This window comes from Oncorhynchus gorbuscha, unplaced genomic scaffold (assembly GCF_021184085.1).
Source record: "Oncorhynchus gorbuscha isolate QuinsamMale2020 ecotype Even-year unplaced genomic scaffold, OgorEven_v1.0 Un_scaffold_739, whole genome shotgun sequence".
Lineage (NCBI taxonomy): Eukaryota > Metazoa > Chordata > Actinopteri > Salmoniformes > Salmonidae > Oncorhynchus > Oncorhynchus gorbuscha.
In genome coordinates this window covers 17,501-40,000 of record NW_025745786.1, presented here as the reverse complement: position 1 = coordinate 40,000, position 22,500 = coordinate 17,501, and positions in this window count along the sequence as shown.

Below are 22,500 nucleotides of genomic sequence, written 5' to 3'. Positions count from 1 at the left end.
GATTATTATCAGAGAGGACACACGTGTTCTGGGTAGAGGTTGTCCTGTCAGACAGATCTGGGATCAGATTATTATCAGAGAGGACACACGTGTTCTGGGTAGAGGTTGTCCTGTCAGACAGATCTGGGATCAGATTATTATCAGAGGACACACGTGTATCAGTCAGTAGGTATCAGTCAACAGGTATCAGTCAGCAGGTATCAGTCAGCAGGTATCAGTCAGCAGGTATCAGTCAGCAGTCAGCAGGTATCAGTCAACAGGTATCAGTCAGCAGGTATCAGTCAGTAGGTATCAGTCAGCAGGTATCAGTCAGCAGGTATCAGTCAGCAGTCAGCAGGTATCAGTCAACAGGTATCAGTCAGCAGGTATCAGTCAGTAGGTATCAGTCAGTAGGTATCAGTCAGTAGGTATCAGTCAGCAGTCAGCAGGTATCAGTCAACAGGTATCAGTCAGCAGGTATCAGTCATCAGGTATCAGTCAGTAGGTATCAGTCAGTAGGTATCAGTCAGCAGGTATCAGTCAGCAGGTATCAGTCATCAGGTATCAGTCAGTAGGTATCAGTCAGTAGGTATCAGTCAGCAGGTATCAGTCAGCAGGTATCAGTCAGCAGGTATCAGTCAGCAGGTATCAGTCAGCAGTCATCAGTCAGCAGTCAGCAGTCAGCAGATATCAGGTATCAGTCAGCAGGTATCAGTCAGCAGGTATCAGTCAGCAGGTATCAGTCAGCAGGTATCAGTCAGCAGATATCAGTCATCATTCAGCAGTCAGCCGTAATCAGTCAGCAGGTATCAGTAAGCAGTCATCAGGTATCAGTCAACAGGTATCATTCAGCAGATATCAGTCAGCAGGAATCAGTCAACAGGTATCAGTCAGCAGTCATCAGTCATCAGTCAGCAGTCAGCAGGTATCAGTCAGCAGGTATCAGTCAGCAGGTATCAGTCAGCAGTCATCAGTCATCAGTCAGCAGTCAGCAGGTATCAGTCAACAGGTATCAGTCAGCAGTCATCAGTCATCAGTCAGCAGTCAGCAGTCATCAGGTATCAGTCAGCAGTCATCAGTCATCAGTCAGCAGTCAGCAGGTATCAGTCAGCAGATATCAGTCAGCAGTCAGCAGGTATCAGTCAGCAGGTATCAGTCAGCAGGTATCAGTCATCAGTCATCAGTCAGCAGTCAGCAGTCATCAGTTATCAGTCAACAGGTATCAGTCAGCAGTCATCAGTCATCAGTCAGCAGTCAGCAGGTATCAGTCAGCAGATATCAGTCAGCAGTCAGCAGTTATCAGTCAGCAGGTATCAGTCAGCAGTCATCAGTCATCAGTCAGCAGTCAGCAGGTATCAGTCAACAGGTATCAGTCAGCAGTCATCAGTCATCAGTCAGCAGTCAGCAGGTATCAGTCAGCAGATATCAGTCAGCAGTCAGCAGTTATCAGTCATCAGGTATCAGTCGGCAGGTATCAGTCATCAGTCATCAGTCATCAGGTATCAGTCATCAGTCATCAGTCATCAGGTATCAGTCATCAGTCATCAGTCATCAGGTATCAGTCATCAGTCATCAGTCATCAGTCATCAGTCATCAGTCATCAGGTAGCAGTCATCAGTCATCAGTCATCAGGTATCAGTCATCAGGTATCAGTCATCAGTCATCAGGTATCAGTCAGCAGTCATCAGGTATCAGTCATCAGGTATCAGTCATCAGTCATCAGTCAGCAGTCATCAGGTATCAGTCATCAGTCATCAGTCAGCAGTCATCAGTCATCAGTCATCAGTCATCAGTCAGCAGGTATCAGTCATCAGTCATCAGTCATCAGGTATCAGTCAGCAGTCATCAGTCATCAGTCATCAGTCATCAGGTATCAGTCAGCAGGTATCAGTCATCAGTCAGCAGTCATCAGGTATCAGTCATCAGTCATCAGTCATCAGTCATCAGGTATCAGTCATCAGTCATCAGTCATCAGTCATCAGGTATCAGTCATCAGTCATCAGTCATCAGGTATCAGTCAGCAGTCATCAGTCATCAGTCATCAGTCATCAGGTATCAGTCATCAGTCATCAGTCATCAGTCATCAGTCATCAGTCATCAGGTATCAGGTATCAGTCATCAGTCATCAGGTATCAGTCATCAGGTATCAGTCATCAGTCATCAGGTATCAGGTATCAGGTATCAGTCATCAGTCATCAGTCATCAGTCATCAGGTATCAGGTATCAGTCATCAGTCATCAGTCATCAGTCATCAGGTATCAGTCATCAGTCATCAGTCATCAGTCATCAGGTATCAGGTATCAGTCATCAGTCATCAGTCATCAGGTATCAGTCATCAGTCATCAGTCATCAGTCATCAGTCATCAGTCATCAGGTATCAGGTATCAGTCATCAGTCATCAGTCATCAGTCATCAGTCATCAGTCATCAGTCATCAGGTATCAGGTATCAGTCATCAGTCAGCAGTCATCAGGTATCAGTCATCAGGTATCAGGTATCAGTCATCAGTCATCAGTCATCAGTCAGCAGGTATCAGTCAGCAGTTATCAGGTATCAGGTATCAGTCATCAGTCATCAGTCATCAGGTATCAGTCATCAGGTATCAGGTATCAGTCATCAGTCATCAGTCATCAGTCAGCAGGTATCAGTCAGCAGTTATCAGGTATCAGTCATCAGTCATCAGGTATCAGTCATCAGGTATCAGTCATCAGTCATCAGGTATCAGTCATCAGTCAGCAGTCATCAGGTATCAGTCATCAGTCATCAGTCATCAGTCATCAGTCAGCAGTCATCAGGTATCAGTCATCAGTCATCAGTCATCAGTCATCAGGTATCAGTCATCAGTCAGCAGTCATCAGTCATCAGTCATCAGTCATCAGTCATCAGTCATCAGTCATCAGGTATCAGTCGGCAGGTATCAGTCATCAGTCATCAGTCATCAGTCAACAGGTATCAGTCGGCAGGTATCAGTCATCAGTCATCAGTCATCAGTCATCAGTCATCAGTCATCAGTCATCAGTCATCAGTCATCAGGTATCAGTCATCAGGTATCAGTCGGCAGGTATCAGTCATCAGTCATCAGTCATCAGTCATCAGTCATCAGTCATCAGGTATCAGTCATCAGTCATCAGTCATCAGTCATCAGGTAGCAGGTATCAGTCATCAGTCATCAGTCATCAGTCATCAGTCATCAGTCATCAGTCATCAGGTAGCAGGTATCAGGTATCAGGTATCAGTCAGCAGTCATCAGTCATCAGTCATCAGTCATCAGTCATCAGTCATCAGGTAGCAGGTATCAGTCATCAGTCATCAGTCATCAGGTAGCAGGTATCAGTCATCAGTCATCAGTCATCAGTCATCAGTCATCAGGTATCAGTCATCAGTCATCAGTCATCAGGTAGCAGGTATCAGTCATCAGTCATCAGTCATCAGTCATCAGGTATCAGTCATCAGGTATCAGGTATCAGTCATCAGTCATCAGTCATCAGTCATCAGTCATCAGTCATCAGTCATCAGTCATCAGGTATCAGTCATCAGTCATCAGTCAGCAGTCATCAGGTATCAGTCATCAGGTATCAGTCATCAGTCATCAGTCATCAGTCATCAGTCATCAGTCATCAGTCATCAGTCATCAGGTATCAGTCATCAGTCATCAGTCATCAGTCAGCAGTCATCAGGTATCAGTCATCAGGTATCAGTCATCAGTCATCAGGTATCAGTCATCAGTCATCAGTCATCAGTCATCAGTCATCAGGTATCAGTCATCAGTCAGCAGTCATCAGTCAGCAGTCATCAGGTATCAGTCATCAGGTATCAGTCGGCAGGTATCAGTCATCAGTCATCAGTCATCAGTCAACAGGTATCAGTCGGCAGGTATCAGTCATCAGTCATCAGGTATCAGTCATCAGTCAGCAGTCATCAGGTATCAGTCATCAGGTATCAGTCGGCAGGTATCAGTCATCAGTCATCAGTCATCAGTCAACAGGTATCAGTCGGCAGGTATCAGTCATCAGTCATCAGGTATCAGTCATCAGGTATCAGTCATCAGTCATCAGTCATCAGTCATCAGTCATCAGTCATCAGTCATCAGTCATCAGTCATCAGGTATCAGTCATCAGGTATCAGTCATCAGGTATCAGTCATCAGTCATCAGGTATCAGTCATCAGTCATCAGTCATCAGTCATCAGTCATCAGTCATCAGTCATCAGTCATCAGGTATCAGTCATCAGTCATCAGGTATCAGTCATCAGTCATCAGTCAGCAGGTATCAGTCATCAGGTATCAGTCATCAGGTATCAGTCATCAGTCATCAGGTATCAGTCATCAGTCATCAGGTATCAGTCATCAGTCATCAGTCATCAGTCATCAGTCATCAGTCATCAGTCATCAGGTATCATCAGTCATCAGTCATCAGGTATCAGTCATCAGGTATCAGTCATCAGTCATCAGTCATCAGTCATCAGTCATCAGTCATCAGTCATCAGTCATCAGTCATCAGTCATCAGTCATCAGGTATCAGTCATCAGTCATCAGGTATCAGTCATCAGGTATCAGTCATCAGTCATCAGTCATCAGTCATCAGTCATCAGTCATCAGGTATCAGTCATCAGGTATCAGTCATCAGGTATCAGTCATCAGTCATCAGGTATCAGTCATCAGTCATCAGTCATCAGTCATCAGTCATCAGTCATCAGTCATCAGTCATCAGTCATCAGTCATCAGTCATCAGGTATCAGTCATCAGTCATCAGGTATCAGTCATCAGTCATCAGTCAGCAGTCATCAGTCAGTCATCAGTCATCAGTCATCAGGTATCAGTCATCAGTCATCAGGTATCAGTCATCAGGTATCAGTCAGCAGGTATCAGTCATCAGGTATCAGTCATCAGGTATCAGTCATCAGTCAGCAGGTATCAGTCATCAGGTATCAGTCATCAGGTATCAGTCATCAGTCATCAGGTATCAGGTATCAGTCATCAGTCATCAGGTATCAGTCATCAGTCATCAGTCATCAGGTATCAGTCATCAGTCATCAGTCATCAGGTATCAGTCATCAGGTATCAGTCATCAGGTATCAGTCATCAGGTATCAGTCAGCAGGTATCAGTCAGCAGGTATCAGTCATCAGGTATCAGTCATCAGGTATCAGTCATCAGGTATCAGTCATCAGGTATCAGTCAGCAGGTATCAGTCATCAGGTATCAGTCATCAGGTATCAGTCATCAGTCATCAGGTATCAGGTATCAGTCATCAGGTATCAGTCATCAGGTATCAGTCATCAGGTATCAGTCATCAGGTATCAGTCATCAGGTATCAGTCATCAGGTATCAGTCAGCAGGTATCAGTCATCAGGTATCAGTCATCAGGTATCAGTCATCAGGTATCAGTCATCAGGTATCAGTCATCAGGTATCAGTCAGCAGGTATCAGTCATCAGGTATCAGTCATCAGGTATCAGTCATCAGGTATCAGTCATCAGGTATCAGTCAGCAGGTATCAGTCATCAGGTATCAGTCATCAGTCATCAGGTATCAGGTATCAGTCATCAGTCATCAGGTATCAGTCATCAGTCATCAGTCATCAGGTATCAGTCATCAGTCATCAGTCATCAGGTATCAGTCATCAGTCATCAGTCATCAGGTATCAGTCATCAGGTATCAGTCATCAGGTATCAGTCATCAGGTATCAGTCATCAGTCATCAGGTATCAGTCATCAGTCATCAGGTATCAGTCATCAGTCATCAGGTATCAGTCATCAGTCATCAGGTATCAGTCATCAGGTATCAGTCATCAGGTATCAGTCATCAGTCATCAGTCATCAGGTATAAGTCATCAGTCATCAGTCATCAGGTATCAGTCATCAGTCATCAGGTATCAGTCATCAGGTATCAGTCATCAGGTATCAGTCATCAGGTATCAGTCATCAGGTATCAGTCATCAGTCATCAGTCAACTGAAATGTGTGATCCGGTCTCAACAGTAGTTGTCACTAAACTACGTGATGCTGATCTAGGGTTGAAGTAGTGGTCAGACTGAGTGCGTATCTGATCTGAGAGTTTGGCATCAACGGAAGCAGCAGAGTGTCTTGTCTCATTCACGTCATGTGTTCTCTTGTTATCAGTAAACAGTGGAAGTGTTGTTTCATTGTGACTGACCTGAAAAAAAGAGACAAGCAACAACAATGTCTCTCAGTCTTAATAATAATAATTAAAGTTGTTTGACGGGTGCTTATATTTATATTATATTATAATATATATATTATATTTATCCTATTTCACATTTGTTCATGTTCAAGTGTATTAATACGCATGTGTGACTTGTAAATGTGTTTTTGTCAGATCCCCTCTCCCCCTGAGACACCCTCGGAGAGTGGGGTCACGGCCAGGGTCTATCCCATCTCCCCCTGAGAAACCCTCGGAGAGTGGGGTCACGGCCAGGGTCTATCCCATCTCCCACTGAGAGACCCTCGGAGAGTGGGGTCACGGCCAGGGTCTATCCCATCTCCCCCTGAGAGACCCTCGGAGAGTGGGGTCACGGCCAGGGTCTATCCCCTCTCCCCCTGAGACACCCTCAGAGAGTGGGGTCACGGCCAGGGTCTATCCCATCTCCCCCTGAGACACCCTCAGAGAGTGGGGTCACGGCCAGGGTCTATCCCCTCTCCCCCTGAGACACCCTCAGAGAGTGGGGTCACGGCCAGGGTCTATCCCATCTCCCACTGAGAGAACCTCAGAGAGTGGGGTCACGGCCAGGGTCTATCCCCTCTCCCCCTGAGACACCCTCAGAGAGTGGGGTCACGGCCAGGGTCTATCCCATCTCCCCCTGAGACACCCTCAGAGAGTGGGGTCACGGCCAGGGTCTATCCCATCTCCCCCTGAGAAACCCTCAGAGAGTGGGGTCACGGCCAGGGTCTATCCCATCTCCCCCTGAGAGACCCTCAGAGAGTGGGGTCACGGCCAGGGTCTATCCCCTCTCCCCCTGAGACACCCTCAGAGAGTGGGGTCACGGCCAGGGTCTATCCCATCTCCCCCTGAGACACCCTCAGAGAGTGGGGTCACGGCCAGGGTCTATCCCATCTCCCCCTGAGACACACTCAGAGAGTGGGGTCACGGCCAGGGTCTATCCCATCTCCACCTGAGACACCCTCAGAGAGTGGGGTCACGGCCAGGGTCTATCCCCTCTCCCCCTGAGACACCCTCAGAGAGTGGGGTCACGGCCAGGGTCTATCCCCTCTCCCCCTGAGAGACCCTCAGAGAGTGGGGTCACGGCCAGGGTCTATCCCCTCTCCCCCTGAGAGACCCTCAGAGAGTGGGGTCACGGCCAGGGTCTATCCCCTCTCCCCCTGAGACACCCTCAGAGAGTGGGTTCACGGCCAGGGTCTATCCCATCTCCCCCTGAGACACCCTCAGAGAGTGGGGTCACGGCCAGGGTCTATCCCCTCTCCCCCTGAGAGAACCTCAGAGAGTCGGGTCACGGCCAGGGTCTATCCCCTCTCCCCCTGAGACACCCTCAGAGAGTGGGGTCACGGACAGGGTCTATCCCCTCTCCCACTGAGAGACCCTCAGAGAGTGGGGTCACGGCCAGGGTCTATCCCCTCTCGCCCTGAGAGACCCTAAGAGAGTGGGGTCACAGCCAGGGTCTATCCCCTCTCCCCCTGAGACCCTGGGAGAGTGGGGTCATGGCCAGGGTCTATCCCCTCTCCCACTGAGAAACCCTCAGAGAGTGGGGTCACGGCCAGGGTCTCCATATCCCATCTCCCCCAGAGACACCCTCAGAGAGTGGGGTCACGGACAGGACCTATCCCATCTCCCCTGAGACACCCTCGGAGAGTGGGTTCATGGGCAGCGTCTATCCCATCTCCCCCTGAGACACCCTCAGAGAGTGGGGTCACGGCCAGGGTCTCCATAACCCATCTCCCCCGAGACACCCTCGGAGATTGTGGTCACGGCCAGGACCTATCCCATCTCCCCCTGAGACACCCTCAGAGAGTGGGGTCACGGCCAGGACCTATCCCATCTCCCCCTGAGAAACCCTCAGAGAGTGGGGTCACGGCCAGTGTCTCCTTATCCCATCTCCCCCTGAGAGACCATCTGAGAGTGGGGTCACGGCCAGGACATATCCCATCTCCCCCTGAAGGACCCTAGGAGAGTGGGGTCACGGCCAGGACATATCCCATCTCCCCCTGAGAGACCCTCTGAGAGTGTGGTCACGGCCAGGACATATCCCATCTCCCCCTGAGAGACCCTCTGAGAGTGTGGTCATGGACAGGGTCTATCCCATCTCCCTTGAGACCCTCAGAGAGTGGGGTCACGGCCAGGGTCACTCCCATCTCCCCTGAGACCCTGGGAGAGTGTGGTCACGTCCAGGGTCTCCATATCACATCTCCCCCTGAGACACTCTTTTGAGAGTGGGGTCACGGCCAGGGTCTCCATATCCCATCTACCCCTGAGAAACCCTCAGAGAGTGGGGTCACGGGCAGGGTCCACATATCCCATCTCCCCCTGAGAGACTCTCTGAGAGTGGTATCACGGCCAGGGTCCCCATATCCCATCTCCCCCTGAGAAACCCTCAGAGAGTGGGGTCACGGCCAGGGTCTCCATATCCCCATGAGACACACAATGAGAGTGGGGTCACGGACATGGTCTATCCCATCTCCCCTGAGACACCCTCAGAGACTGTGGTCACGGCCAGGGTCTATCCATCTCCCCCTGAGACACCCTCGGTTACTCCCCCTGAGCCCCCCTCGGTTAGTGGGGTCACGGCCAGGGTCTATCCCATCTCCCCCTGAGAAACCCTCAGAGAGTGGGGTCACGGCCAGGGTCTCCATAACCCATCTCCCCCTGAGACACCCTCGGTTACTCCCCCTGAGCCCCCCTCAGTCAGTGGGGTCACGGCCAGGGTCTATCCCATCTCCCCTGAGACACCCTCAGAGAGTGGGGTCACGGCCAGGGTCTATCCCATCTCCCCTGAGACACCCTCAGAGAGTGGGGTCACGGCCAGGGTCTATCCCATCTCCACCGGAGGCACCCTCAGAGAGTGGGGTCACGGCCAGGGTCTATCCCATGTCCCCCTGAGACACCCTCAGAGAGTGGGGTCACGGCCAGGGTCTATCCCATCTCCACTGAGAAACACTCAGAGAGTGGGGTCACGGACACGGTCTCCGTATCCCATCTACCCCTGAGACACCCTCAGATAGAGATTGGGGTCACGGCCAGGGTCCCCATATCCCATCTCTTCCTGAGACACCCTTTTGAGAGTGGGGTCACGGACACGGTTTCCATATCCCATCTACCCCTGAGAAACCCTCAGAGAGTGGGGTCACGGCCAGGGTCCCCATATCCCATCTCCCCCTGAGAGACATTCTGAGAGTGGGGTCACGGCCAGGGTCCCCATGTCCCATCTCCCCCTGAAAGACCATCTGAGAGTGGGATCACGGCCAGGGTCTATCCCATCTCCCCCTGAGACACCCTTTTGAGAGTGGGGTCACGGACAGGGTCTCCATATCCCATCTCCCCCTGAGACACCCTTTTGAGAGTGGGGTCACGGACAGGGTCTCCATATCCCATCTCCCCCTGAGACACCCTCAGAGAGTGGGGTCACGGCCAGGGTCTATCCCATCTCCCCCGAGACCCTCAGAGAGTGGGGTCACGGCCAGGGTCTATCCCATCTCCCCCTGAGAGACCCTCAGAGAGTGGGGTCACGGCCAGGGTCTATCCCATCTCCCCCTGAGAGACCCTCAGAGAGTGGGGTCACGGCCAGGGTCTATCCCATCTCCCCCTGAGAGACCCTCAGAGAGTGGGGTCACGGCCAGGGTCTCCATATCCCATCTCCCTTGAGACCCTCAGAGAGTGGGGTCACGGCCAGGGTCTATCCCATCTACCCTGAGAAACCCTCAGAGAGTGGGGTCACAGCCAGGGTCTATCCATCTCCCCCTGAGACACCCTTTTGAGAGATGGGTCACGGCAAAGGTCTATCCCATCTCCCCTGAGACCCTGGGAGAGTGTGGTCACGTCCAGGATCTCCATATCACTTCTCCCCCTGAGACACTCTTTTGAGAGTGGGGTCACGGCCAGGGTCTCCATATCCCATCTACCCCTGAGAAACCCTCAGAGAGTGGGGTCACGGCCAGGGTCCCCATATCCCATCTCCCCCTGAGAGACTCTCTGAGAGTGGTATCACGGCCAGGGTCCCCATATCCCATCTCCCCCTGAGAAACCCTCAGAGAGTGGGGTCACGGCCAGGGTCTCCATATCCCCATGAGACACACAATGAGAGTGGGGTCACGGACAGGGTCTATCCCATCTCCCCTGAGACACCCTCAGAGACTGGGGTCATGGCCAGGGTCTATCCATCTCCCCCTGAGACACCCTCGGTTACTCCCCCTGAGCCCCCCTCGGTTAGTGGGGTCACGGCCAGGGTCTATCCCATCTCCCCCTGAGAAACCCTCAGAGAGTGGGGTCACGGCCAGGGTCTCCATAACCCATCTCCCCCTGAGACACCCTCGGTTACTCCCCCTGAGCCCCCCTCGGTTAGTGGGGTCACGGCCAGGGTCTATCCCATCTCCCCCTGAGACACCCTCAGAGAGTGGGATCACGGCCAGGGTCTATCCCATCTCCCCTGAGACACACTCAGAGAGTGGGGTCACGGCCAGGGTCTATCCCATCTCCACCGGAGGCACCCTCAGAGAGTGGGGTCACGGCCAGGGTCTATCCCATGACCCCCTGAGAGACCCTCAGAGAGTGGGGTCACGGCCAGGGTCTATCCCATCTCCACTGAGAAACACTCAGAGAGTGGGGTCACGGACACGGTCTCCGTATCCCATCTACCCCTGAGACACCCTCAGAGAGTGGGGTCACGGCCAGGGTCCCCATATCCCATCTCTTCCTGAGACACCCTTTTGAGAGTGGGGTCACGGACATGGTTTCCATATCCCATCTACCCCTGAGAAACCCTCAGAGAGTGGGGTCACGGCCAGGGTCCCCATATCCCATCTCCCCCTGAGAGACCCTCTGAGAGTGGGGTCACGGCCAGGGTCCCCATGTCCCATCTCCCCCTGAAAGACCATCTGAGAGTGGGATCACGGCCAGGGTCTATCCCATCTCCCCCTGAGACACCCTTTTGAGAGTGGGGTCACGGACAGGGTCTCCATATCCCATCTCCCCCTGAGACACCCTTTTTAGAGTGGGGTCACGGCCAGGGTCTATCCCATCTCCCTTGAGACCCTCAGAGAGTGGGGTCACGGCCAGGGTCTATCCCATCTACCCTGAGAAACCCTCAGAGAGTGGGGTCACGGCCAGGGTCTATCCCATCTACCCTGAGAAACCCTCAGAGAGTGGGGTCACGGCCAGGGTCTATCCCATCTCCCTTGAGACCCTCAGAGAGTGGGGTCACGGCCAGGGTCTATCCCATCTACCCTGAGAAACCCTCAGAGAGTGGGGTCACGGCCAGGGTCTATCCCATCTCCCTTGAGACCCTCAGAGAGTGGGGTCACGGCCAGGGTCTATCCCATCTACCCTGAGAAACCCTCAGAGAGTGGGGTCACGGCCAGGGTCTATCCCATCTCCCCCTGAGAGACCCTCAGAGAGTGGGGTCACGGCCAGGGTCTATCCCATCTACCCTGAGAAACCCTCAGAGAGTGGGGTCACAGCCAGGGTCTATCCATCTCCCCCTGAGAAAACCCTTTTGAGAGTGGGGTCACGGCCAGGGTCTATCCATCTCCCCCTGAGACACCCTTTTGAGAGTGGGGTCACGGCCAGGGTCTATCCCATCTACCCTGAGAAACCCTCAGAGAGTGGGGTCACGGCCAGGGTCTATCCCATGACCCCCTGAGAGACCCTCAGAGAGTGGGGTCACGGCCAGGGTCTATCCCATCTCCACTGAGAAACACTCAGAGAGTGGGGTCACGGACACGGTCTCCGTATCCCATCTACCCCTGAGACACCCTCAGAGAGTGGGGTCACGGCCAGGGTCCCCATATCCCATCTCTTCCTGAGACACCCTTTTGAGAGTGGGGTCACGGACATGGTTTCCATATCCCATCTACCCCTGAGAAACCCTCAGAGAGTGGGGTCACGGCCAGGGTCCCCATATCCCATCTCCCCCTGAGAGACCCTCTGAGAGTGGGGTCACGGCCAGGGTCCCCATGTCCCATCTCCCCCTGAAAGACCATCTGAGAGTGGGATCACGGCCAGGGTCTATCCCATCTCCCCTGAGACACCCTTTGAGAGTGGGGTCACGGACAGGGTCTCCATATCCCATCTCCCCCTGAGACACCCTTTTTAGAGTAGGGTCACGGCCAGGGTCTATCCCATCTCCCTTGAGACCCTCAGAGAGTGGGGTCACGGCCAGGGTCTATCCCATCTACCCTGAGAAACCCTCAGAGAGTGGGGTCACGGCCAGGGTCCATCCCATCTACCCTGAGAAACCCTCAGAGAGTAGGGTCACGGCCAGGGTCTATCCCATCTCCCTTGAGACCCTCAGAGAGTGGGGTCATGGCCAGGGTCTATCCCATCTACCCTGAGAAACCCTCAGAGAGTGGGGTCACGGCCAGGGTCTATCCCATCTCCCTTGAGACCCTCAGAGAGTGGGGTCACGGCCAGGGTCTATCCCATCTACCCTGAGAAACCCTCAGAGAGTGGGGTCACGGCCAGGGTCTATCCCATCTCCCCCTGAGAGACCCTCAGAGAGTGGGGTCACGGCCAGGGTCTATCCCATCTCCCCCTGAGAGACCCTCAGAGAGTGGGGTCACGGCCAGGGTCTCCATATCCCATCTCCCTTGAGACCCTCAGAGAGTGGGGTCACAGCCAGGGTCTATCCATCTCCCCCTGAGACACCCTTTTGAGAGTGGGGTCATGGCCAGGGTATATCCCATCTACCCTGAGAAACCCTCAGAGAGTGGGGTCACGGCCAGGGTCTATCCATCTCCCCCTGAGAAAACCCTTTTGAGAGTGGGGTCACGGCCAGGGTCTATCCATCTCCCCCTGAGACACCCTTTTGAGAGTGGGGTCACGGCCAGGGTCTATCCCATCTACCCTGAGAAACCCTCAGAGAGTGGGGTCACGGCCAGGGTCTATCCCATCTACCCTGAGAAACCCTCAGAGAGTGGGGTCACGGCCAGGGTCTATCCATCTCCCCCTGAGACACCCTTTTGAGAGTGGGGTCACGGCCAGGGTCTATCCATCTCCCCCTGAGACACCCTTTTGAGAGTGGGGTCACGGCCAGGGTCTATCCATCTCCCCCTGAGAAAACCCTTTTGAGAGTGGGGTCACGGCCAGGGTCTATCCATCTCCCCCTGAGACACCCTTTTGAGAGTGGGGTCACGGCCAGGGTCTATCCCATCTACCCTGAGAAACCCTCAGAGAGTGGGGTCACGGCCAGGGTCTATCCCATCTACCCTGAGAAACCCTCAGAGAGTGGGGTCACGGCCAGGGTCTATCCCATCTACCCTGAGAAACCCTCAGAGAGTGGGGTCACGGCCAGGGTCTATCCATCTCCCCCTGAGACACCCTTTTGAGAGTGGGGTCACGGCCAGGGTCTATCCCATCTACCCTGAGAAACCCTCAGAGAGTGGGGTCACGGCCAGGGTCCCCATATCCCATCGCCCCCTGAGAGACCCTCTGAGAGTGTGGTCACGGCCAGGGTCTATCCATCTCTCCATGAGACACACAATGAGAGTGGGGTCACGGCCAGGGTCTATCCCATCTCCCTTGAGACCCTCAGAGAGTGTGGTCACGGCCAGGGTCTATCCATCTCCCCATGAGACACACAATGAGAGTGGGTTCACGGCCAGGGTCTATCCCATCACCCCCTGAGACACTCTCAGAGAGTGGGTTCACGGCCAGTGTCTATCTCATCTCCCCCTGAGACACCCTCAGAGAGTGGGGTCACGGCCAGGGTCTATACCATCTCCCCCTGAGACACCCTTTTGAGAGTGGGGTCACGGACACGGTCTCCATATCCCATCTACCCTGAGAAACCCTCAGAGAGTGGGGTCACGGCCAGGGTCTCCATATCCCATCTCCCCCTGAGAAACCCTCTGAGAGTCGGGTCACGGCCAGGGTCTATCCATCTCCCCTTGAGACACTCTCAGAGAGTGGGGTCACGGACAGGGTCTATCCCATCTCCCCCTGAGACACCCTCAGAGAGAGATTGGGGTCCCGGCCAGGGTCTCCATATCCCATCTCCCCCTGAGACACCCTCAGAGAGTGGGGTCAGGGACAGGGTCTCCATATCCCATCTGCCCCTGAGACACCCTCAGAGAGAGATTGGGGTCACGGCCAGGGTCTCCATATCCCATCTCTTCCTGAGAAACCCTCAGAGAGTGGGGTCACGGCCAGGGTCTATCCCATCTCCCCCTGAGACACCCTTTTGAGAGTGGGGTCACGGACACGGTCTCCATATCCCATCTACCCTGAGAAACCCTCAGAGAGTGGGGTCACGGCCAGGTTCCCCATATCCCATCTCCCCCTGAGAGACCCTCTGAGAGTGGGGTCACGGCCAGGGTCCCCATATCCCATCTCCCCCTGAGAAACCCTCAGAGAGAGGGGTCACGGCCAGGGTCCCCATATCCCATCTCCCCTGAGAGACCCTCTGAGAGTGGGATCACGGCCAGGGTCCCCATATCCCATCTCTCCCTGAGACCCTCAGAGTGTGTGGTCATGGCCAGGGTCTATTCCATCTCCCCCTGAGACCCTGGGAGAGTGGAGTCACGGCCAGGGTCTATTTCATCTCCCCCCGAGACACCCTCAGAGAGTGGAGTCACGGCCAGGGTCTATTCCATCTCCCCCTGAGACCCTCAGAGTGTGTGGTCATGGCCAGGGTCTATTCCATCTCCCCCTGAGACCCTCAGAGAGTGGGGTCACGGCCAGGGTCTATCCATCTCCCCATGAGACACACAATGAGAGTGAGGTCACGGCCAGGGTCCCCATATCCCATCTCCCCCTGAGAAACCCTCTGAGAGTGGGGTCACGGCCAGGGTCTATCCATCTCCCCTTGAGACACCCTCAGAGAGTGTGGTCACAGCCAGGGTCTATCCCATCTCCCCCTGAGACACCCTTTTGAGAGTGGGGTCACGGATAGGTTCTCCATATTCCATCTACCCCTGAGAAACCCTCAGAGAGTGGGGTCACAGCCAGGGTCCCCATATCCCATCTCCCCCTGAGAAAACCTCTGAGAGTGGGGTCACGGCCAGGGTCTATCCATCTCCCCATGAGACACACAATGAGAGTGGGGTCACGGCCAGGGTCCCCATATCCCATCTCCCCCTGAGAAACCCTCTGAGAGTGGGGTCACGGCCAGGGTCTATCCCATCTACCCCTGAGACACCCTCAGAGAGTGTGGTCACAGCCAGGGTCTATCCCATCTCACCCTGAGACACCCTTTTGAGAGTGGGGTCACGGATAGGTTCTCCATATTCCATCTACCCCTGAGAAACCCTCAGAGAGTGGGGTCACAGCCAGGGTCCCCATATCCCATCTCCCCCTGAGAAACCCTCTGAGAGTGGGGTCACGGCCAGGGTCTATCCATCTCCCCTTGAGACACACAATGAGAGTGGGGTCACGGACAGGGTCTATCCCATCTCCCCCTGAGACACCCTCAGAGAGTGGGGTCACGGCCAGGGTCCCCATATCCCATCTCCCCCTGAGACACACTCAGAGAGTGGGGTCACGGCCAGGGTCTCCATATCCCATCTCCCCCTGAGACACCCTCAGAGAGTGGGGTCACGGCCAGGGTTTCCATATCCCATCTCCCCCTGAGACACCCTCAGAGAGTGGGGTCACGGCCAGGGTCTCCATATCCCATCTCCCCCTGAGACACCCTCAGAGAGTGGGGTCACGGCCAGGGTTTCCATATCCCATCTCCCCCTGAGACACCCTCAGAGAGTGGGGTCACGGCCAGGGTCTCCATATCCCATCTCTCCCTGAGACACCCTCAGATAGTCTGTTCACGGACAGCAGTGGTGGAAAGTATTTAAGTAAAAATATTTGAAGGTCTCAAGTCGTTTTTTGGGGTATCTGTACTTTACTATTTATATTTTTTAACAACTTTTACGTTTACTTCACTACCTTCCCGAAGAAAATGTTGTTCTTTTTACTGCGTACATTTGCCAGGACAAACCAATAGTACTCATTACATCTTGAATACTTAGCAGGACAGGAACATTGTCAGATTCCCGCACTTATCACTAAACACTTGGTCATCTCTACTGCCTCTGGGCTGGCGGGAATCACTAAACACTTGGTCATCTCTACTGCCTCTGGGCCGGTGGGAATCACTAAACACTTGATCATCTCTACTGCCTCTGGGCTGGTGGGAATCACTAAACACTTGGTCATCTCTACTGCCTCTGGGCTGGTGGGAATCACTAAACACTTGGTCATCTCTACTGCCTCTGGGCTGGTGGGAATCACTAAACACTTGGTCATCTCTACTGCCTCTGGGCTGGCGGGAATCACTAAACACTTGGTCATCTCTACTGCCTCTGGGCTGGTGGGAATCACTAAACACTTGATCATCTCTACTGCCTCTGGGCTGGTGGGAATCACTAAACACTTGGTCATCTCTACTGCCTCTGGGCTGGCGGGAATCACTAAACACTTGGTCATCTCTACTGCCTCTGGGCTGGTGGGAATCACTAAACACTTGATCATCTCTACTGCCTCTGGGCTGGTGGGAATCACTAAACACTTGGTCATCTCTACTGCCTCTGGGCTGGTGGGAATCACTAAACACTTGGTCATCTCTACTGCCTCTGGGCTGGTGGGAATCACTAAACACTTGGTCATCTCTACTGCCTTTGGGCTGGCGGGAATCTCTAAACACTTGGTCATCTCTACTGCCTCTGGGCTGGCGGGAATCTCTAAACACAAATGCATCTTCTGTAAATAATGTCAGAGTGTTGGCGTGTGACGCCGACTATCCGTACATTTAAAACAAGAACATGTTGCTGTCTGCTTCGCTTAATATAAGGAATTTTAAATGTTTTATATTTGTGTCACGACTCCGACCGAAGGACACTCCCCTTCCCGTTCGGGTGGAGCTCGGTGGTCGTCGTCGCCGGCCTACTAGCTGCTATTGATTATTTCCTCCCCCTCCTTATGTGTTGATTGATTGCACCTGTTTTGAATTAGGTAGTAGGCTTTATTAGTCAGCCGGCCCGCAGAGTTCCTTGTGCGGGATTAATTATTGTGACCATCTGTTTTAGTGTACTTGTGTGCACGTCTATGGGTTTTGTGTTTTTCCCATTTTGTGGGTTTTCCCTAGACCGTTTAAGTCCCCCTGCTTGGGGGCATTTATGTGTTCATTACGCCCTGTGTGTTCGTGAGGGTGGCTTATGTTCGTCGTTTGTCGGTGCATTAAAATAACACTCACCTGAACTCTCTGCTTCCTGCGCTTGACTCCTCACCCATTACACTCAGATCATTACAATTTGTACTTTTACTTTCGATACTTCTGTAACATCCAAAGAGTGAATGGGTGTGGAGTCAGGCGCAGAGAGCCAAGGATACGGGGAAAAAACACGCTTTAATAATGTCCAACCAAAACATGTACAAATAGGTGATGCCGAAACACAGGCGTAAATACACTCCACCTAAAATACACACTGGTATCTAACCGGACAGCGGGAAAACCACAATAATAACCAACACCTTTACATAACAGAAACAAGCACAAACACAAGCGGGCTAATCGAACATAAATAACACCAAAAAACAACAAGGATGAAAACAATTAGACAAAACCAACAGAAAAGGGTCAAACGATCGGTGGCAGCGAGTAGACCGGTGACGACGACCGCCAAGCACCACCCAAACAGGAAGAGGAGTCACCTTCAGTGGCAGCTAGTAGACCGGTGACGACGACCACCGAGCACCACCCGAACAGGAAGAGGAGTCACCTTCAGTGGCAGCTAGTAGACCGGTGACGACGACCGCCAAGCACCACCCAAACAGGAAGAGGAGTCACCTTCAGTGGCAGCTAGTAGACCGGAGACGACGACCGCCAAGCACCACCCGAACAGGAAGAGGAGTCACCTTCAGTAGCAGCTAGTAGACCGGAGACGACGACCACCGAGCACCACCCGAACAGGAAGAGGAGTCACCTTCAGTAGCAGCTAGTAGACCGGAGACGACGACCACCGAGCACCACCCGAACAGGAAGAGGAGTCACCTTCAGTGGCAGCTAGTAGACCGGAGACGACGACCACCGAGCACCACCCAAACAGGAAGAGGAGTCACCTTCAGTGGCAGCTAGTAGACCGGAGACGACGACCACCGAGCACCACCCGAACAGGAAGAGGAGTCACCTTCAGTGGCAGCTAGTAGACCGGTGACGACGACCACCGAGCACCACCCGAACAGGAAGAGGAGTCACCTTCAGTGGCAGCTAGTAGACCGGAGACGACGACCACCGAGCACCACCCGAACAGGAAGAGGAGTCACCTTCAGTGGCAGCTAGTAGACCGGAGACGACGACCACCGAGCACCACCCGAACAGGAAGAGGAGTCACCTTCAGTGGCAGCTAGTAGACCGAGACGACGACCACCGAGCACCACCCGAACAGGAAGAGGAGTCACCTTCAGTGGCAGCTAGTAGACCGGAGACGACGACCGCCGAGCACCACCCGAACGGGAAGAGGAGTCACCTTCAGTGGCAGCTAGTAGACCGAGACGACGACCGCCAAGCACCACCCGAACGGGAAGAGGAGTCACCTTCAGTGGCAGCTAGTAGACCGAGACGACGACCGCCGAGCACCACCCGAACGGGAAGAGGAGTCACCTTCAGTGGCAGCTAGTAGACCGGAGACGACGACCGCCGAGCACCACCCGAACGGGAAGAGGAGTCACCTTCAGTGGCAGCTAGTAGACCGGAGACGACGACCGCCGAGCACCACCCGAACGGAAGAGGAGTCACCTTCAGTGGCAGCTAGTAGACCGGAGACGACGACCGCCGAGCACCACCCGAACGGGAAGAGGAGTCACCTTCAGTGGCAGCTAGTAGACCGGAGACGACGACCGCCGAGCACCACCCGAACGGGAAGAGGAGTCACCTTCAGTGGCAGCTAGTAGACCGGAGACGACGACCTCCGAGCACCACCCAAACAGGAAGAGGAGTCACCTTCAGTGGCAGCTAGTAGACCGGAGACGACGACCACCGAGCACCACCCGAACAGGAAGAGGAGTCACCTTCAGTGGCAGCTAGTAGACCGGAGATGACGACCACCGAGCACCACCCAAACAGGAAGAGGAGTCACCTTCAGTGGCAGCTAGTAGACCGGAGACGACGACCACCGAGCACCACCCAAACAGGAAGAGGAGTCACCTTCAGTGGCAGCTAGTAGACCGGAGACGACGACCACCGAGCACCACCCAAACAGGAAGAGGAGTCACCTTCAGTGGCAGCTAGTAGACCGGAGACGACGACCACCGAGCACCACCCGAACAGGAAGAGGAGTCACCTTCAGTGGCAGCTAGTAGACCGGAGACGACGACCATCGAGCACCACCCGAACAGGAAGGGGAGCCACCTTCAGTAATATTCGTGACAACTTAAGTATATTTAAAACCAAATACTTTTAGAATTAAAGTAGTAATTAAAGTAGTAATTATACTACTAAAATACTACTAAAGTAGTATTTTACTGTGTGACTTTCCATTCTACTTTAGTCATTTTCTATTAACGAGTCTTAATGTTTACTCAAGCATGGAGTTTTCTTAAATGGCTAACCAACTGAAAAGTGCTCCAGCAGTTCTCGAGACCGTGGCTGATGTTCTCTCCCTACATCTCTATGGTAGACTGTGGCTGATGTTCTCTCTCTACATCTCTATGGTAGACTGTGGATGATGTTCTCTCTCTACATCTCTATGGTAGACTGTGGCTGATGTTCTCTCTACATCTCTATGGTAGACTGTGGCTGATGTTCTCTCTCTACATCTCTATGGTAGACTGTGGCTGATGTTCTCTACCTACATCTCTATGGTAGACTGTGGCTGATGTTCTCTCCCTACATCTCTATGGTAGACTGTGGCTGATGTTCTCTCTCTACATCTCTATGGTAGACTGTGGCTGATGTTCTCTCTCTACATCTCTATGGTAGACTGTGGCTGATGTTCTCTCCCTACATCTCTATGGTAGACTGTGGCTGATGTCTCTCCCTACATCTCTATGGTAGACTGTGGCTGATGTCTCTCCCTACATCTCTATGGTAGACTGTGGCTGATGTTCTCTCTCTACATCTCTATGGTAGACTGTGGCTGATGTTCTCTCCCTACATCTCTATGGTAGACTGTGGCTGATGTTCCCTCTACATCTCTATGGTAGACTGTGGCTGATGTTCTCTCCCTACATCTCTATGGTAGACTGTGGCTGATGTTCTCTCCCTACATCTCTATGGTAGACTGTGGCTGATGTTCCCTCTACATCTCTATGGTAGACTGTGGCTGATGTCTCTCTCTACATCTCTATGGTAGACTGTGGCTGATGTTCCCTCTACATCTCTATGGTAGACTGTGGCTGATGTCTCTCTCTACATCTCTATGGTAGACTGTGGCTGATGTTCTCTCCCTACATCTCTATGGTAGACTGTGGCTGATGTTCTCTCTACATCTCTATGGTAGACTGTGGCTGATATTCTCTCCCTACATATCTATGGTAGACTGTGGCTGATGTTCTCTCTCTACATCTCTATGGTAGACTGTGGCTGATGTTCTCTCTACATCTCTATGGTAGACTGTGGCTGATGTTCTCTCCCTACATCTCTATGGTAGACTGTGGCTGATGTTCTCTCTACATCTCTATGGTAGACTGTAGCTGATGTTCTCTCCCTACATCTCTATGGTAGACTGTGGCTGATGTTCTCTCTCTACATCTCTATGGTAGACTGTGGCTGATGTTCTCTCTACATCTCTATGGTAGACTGTGGCTGATGTCTCTCTCTACATCTCTATGGTAGACTGTGGCTGATGTTCTCTCTACATCTCTATGGTAGACTGTGGCTGATGTTCTCTCTCTACATCTCTATGGTAGACTGTGGCTGATGTTCTCTCTCTACATCTCTATGGTAGACTGTGGCTGATGTTCTCTCTACATCTCTATGGTAGACTGTGGATGATGTTCTCTCTCTACATCTCTATGGTAGACTGTGGCTGATGTTCTCTCTACATCTCTATGGTAGACTGTGGCTGATGTTCTCTCTCTACATCTCTATGGTAGACTGTGGATGATGTTCTCTCTCTACATCTCTATGGTAGACTGTGGCTGATGTTCTCTCTCTACATCTCTATGGTAGACTGTGGCTGATGTTCTCTCTACATCTCTATGGTAGACTGTGGCTGATTTTCTCTCTCTACATCTCTATGGTAGACTGTGGATGATGTTCTCTCTACATCTCTATGGTAGACTGTGGCTGATGTTCTCTCCCTACATCTCTATGGTAGACTGTGGCTGATGTTCTCTCCCTACATCTCTATGGTAGACTGTGGCTGATGTTCTCTCTACATCTCTATGGTAGACTGTGGCTGATGTTCTCTCTCTACATCTCTATGGTAGACTGTGGCTGATGTTCTCTCTCTACATCTCTATGGTAGACTGTGGCTGATGTTCTCCTACATGATGTTCTCTCCTACATCTCTATGGTAGACTGTGGCTGATGTTCTCTCTCTACATCTCTATGGTAGACTGTGGCTGATGTTCTCTCTCTACATCTCTATGGTAGACTGTGGCTGATGTTCTCTCTCTACATCTCTATGGTAGACTGTGGCTGATGTTCTCTCTCTACATCTCTATGGTAGACTGTGGCTGATGTTCTCCCTACATCTCTATGGTAGACTGTGGCTGATGTCCTCTCTACATCTCTATGGTAGACTGTGGCTGATGTTCTCTCTCTACATCTCTATGGTAGACTGTGGCTGATGTTCTCTCTCTACATCTCTATGGTAGACTGTGGCTGATGTTCTCTCTCTACATCTCTATGGTAGACTGTGGCTGATGTTCTCTCTCTACATCTCTATGGTAGACTGTGGCTGATGTTCTCTCTCTACATCTCTATGGTAGACTGTGGCTGATGTTCTCTCTCTACATCTCTATGGTAGACTGTGGCTGATGTTCTCTCTCTACATCTCTATGGTAGACTGTGGCTGATGTTCTCTCTCTACATCTCTATGGTAGACTGTGGCTGATGTTCTCTCTACATCTCTATGGTAGACTGTGGCTGATGTTCTCTCCCTACATCTCTATGGTAGACTGTGGCTGATGTTCTCTCTCTACATCTCTATGGTAGACTGTGGCTGATGTTCTCTCTCTACATCTCTATGGTAGACTGTGGCTGATGTTCTCTCCCTACATCTCTATGGTAGACTGTGGCTGATGTTCTCTCCCTACATCTCTATGGTAGACTGTGGCTGATGTTCTCTCCCTACATCTCTATGGTAGACTGTGGCTGATGTTCTCTCCCTACATCTCTATGGTAGACTGTGGCTGATGTTCTCTCCCTACATCTCTATGGTAGACTGTGGCTGATGTTCTCTCCCTACA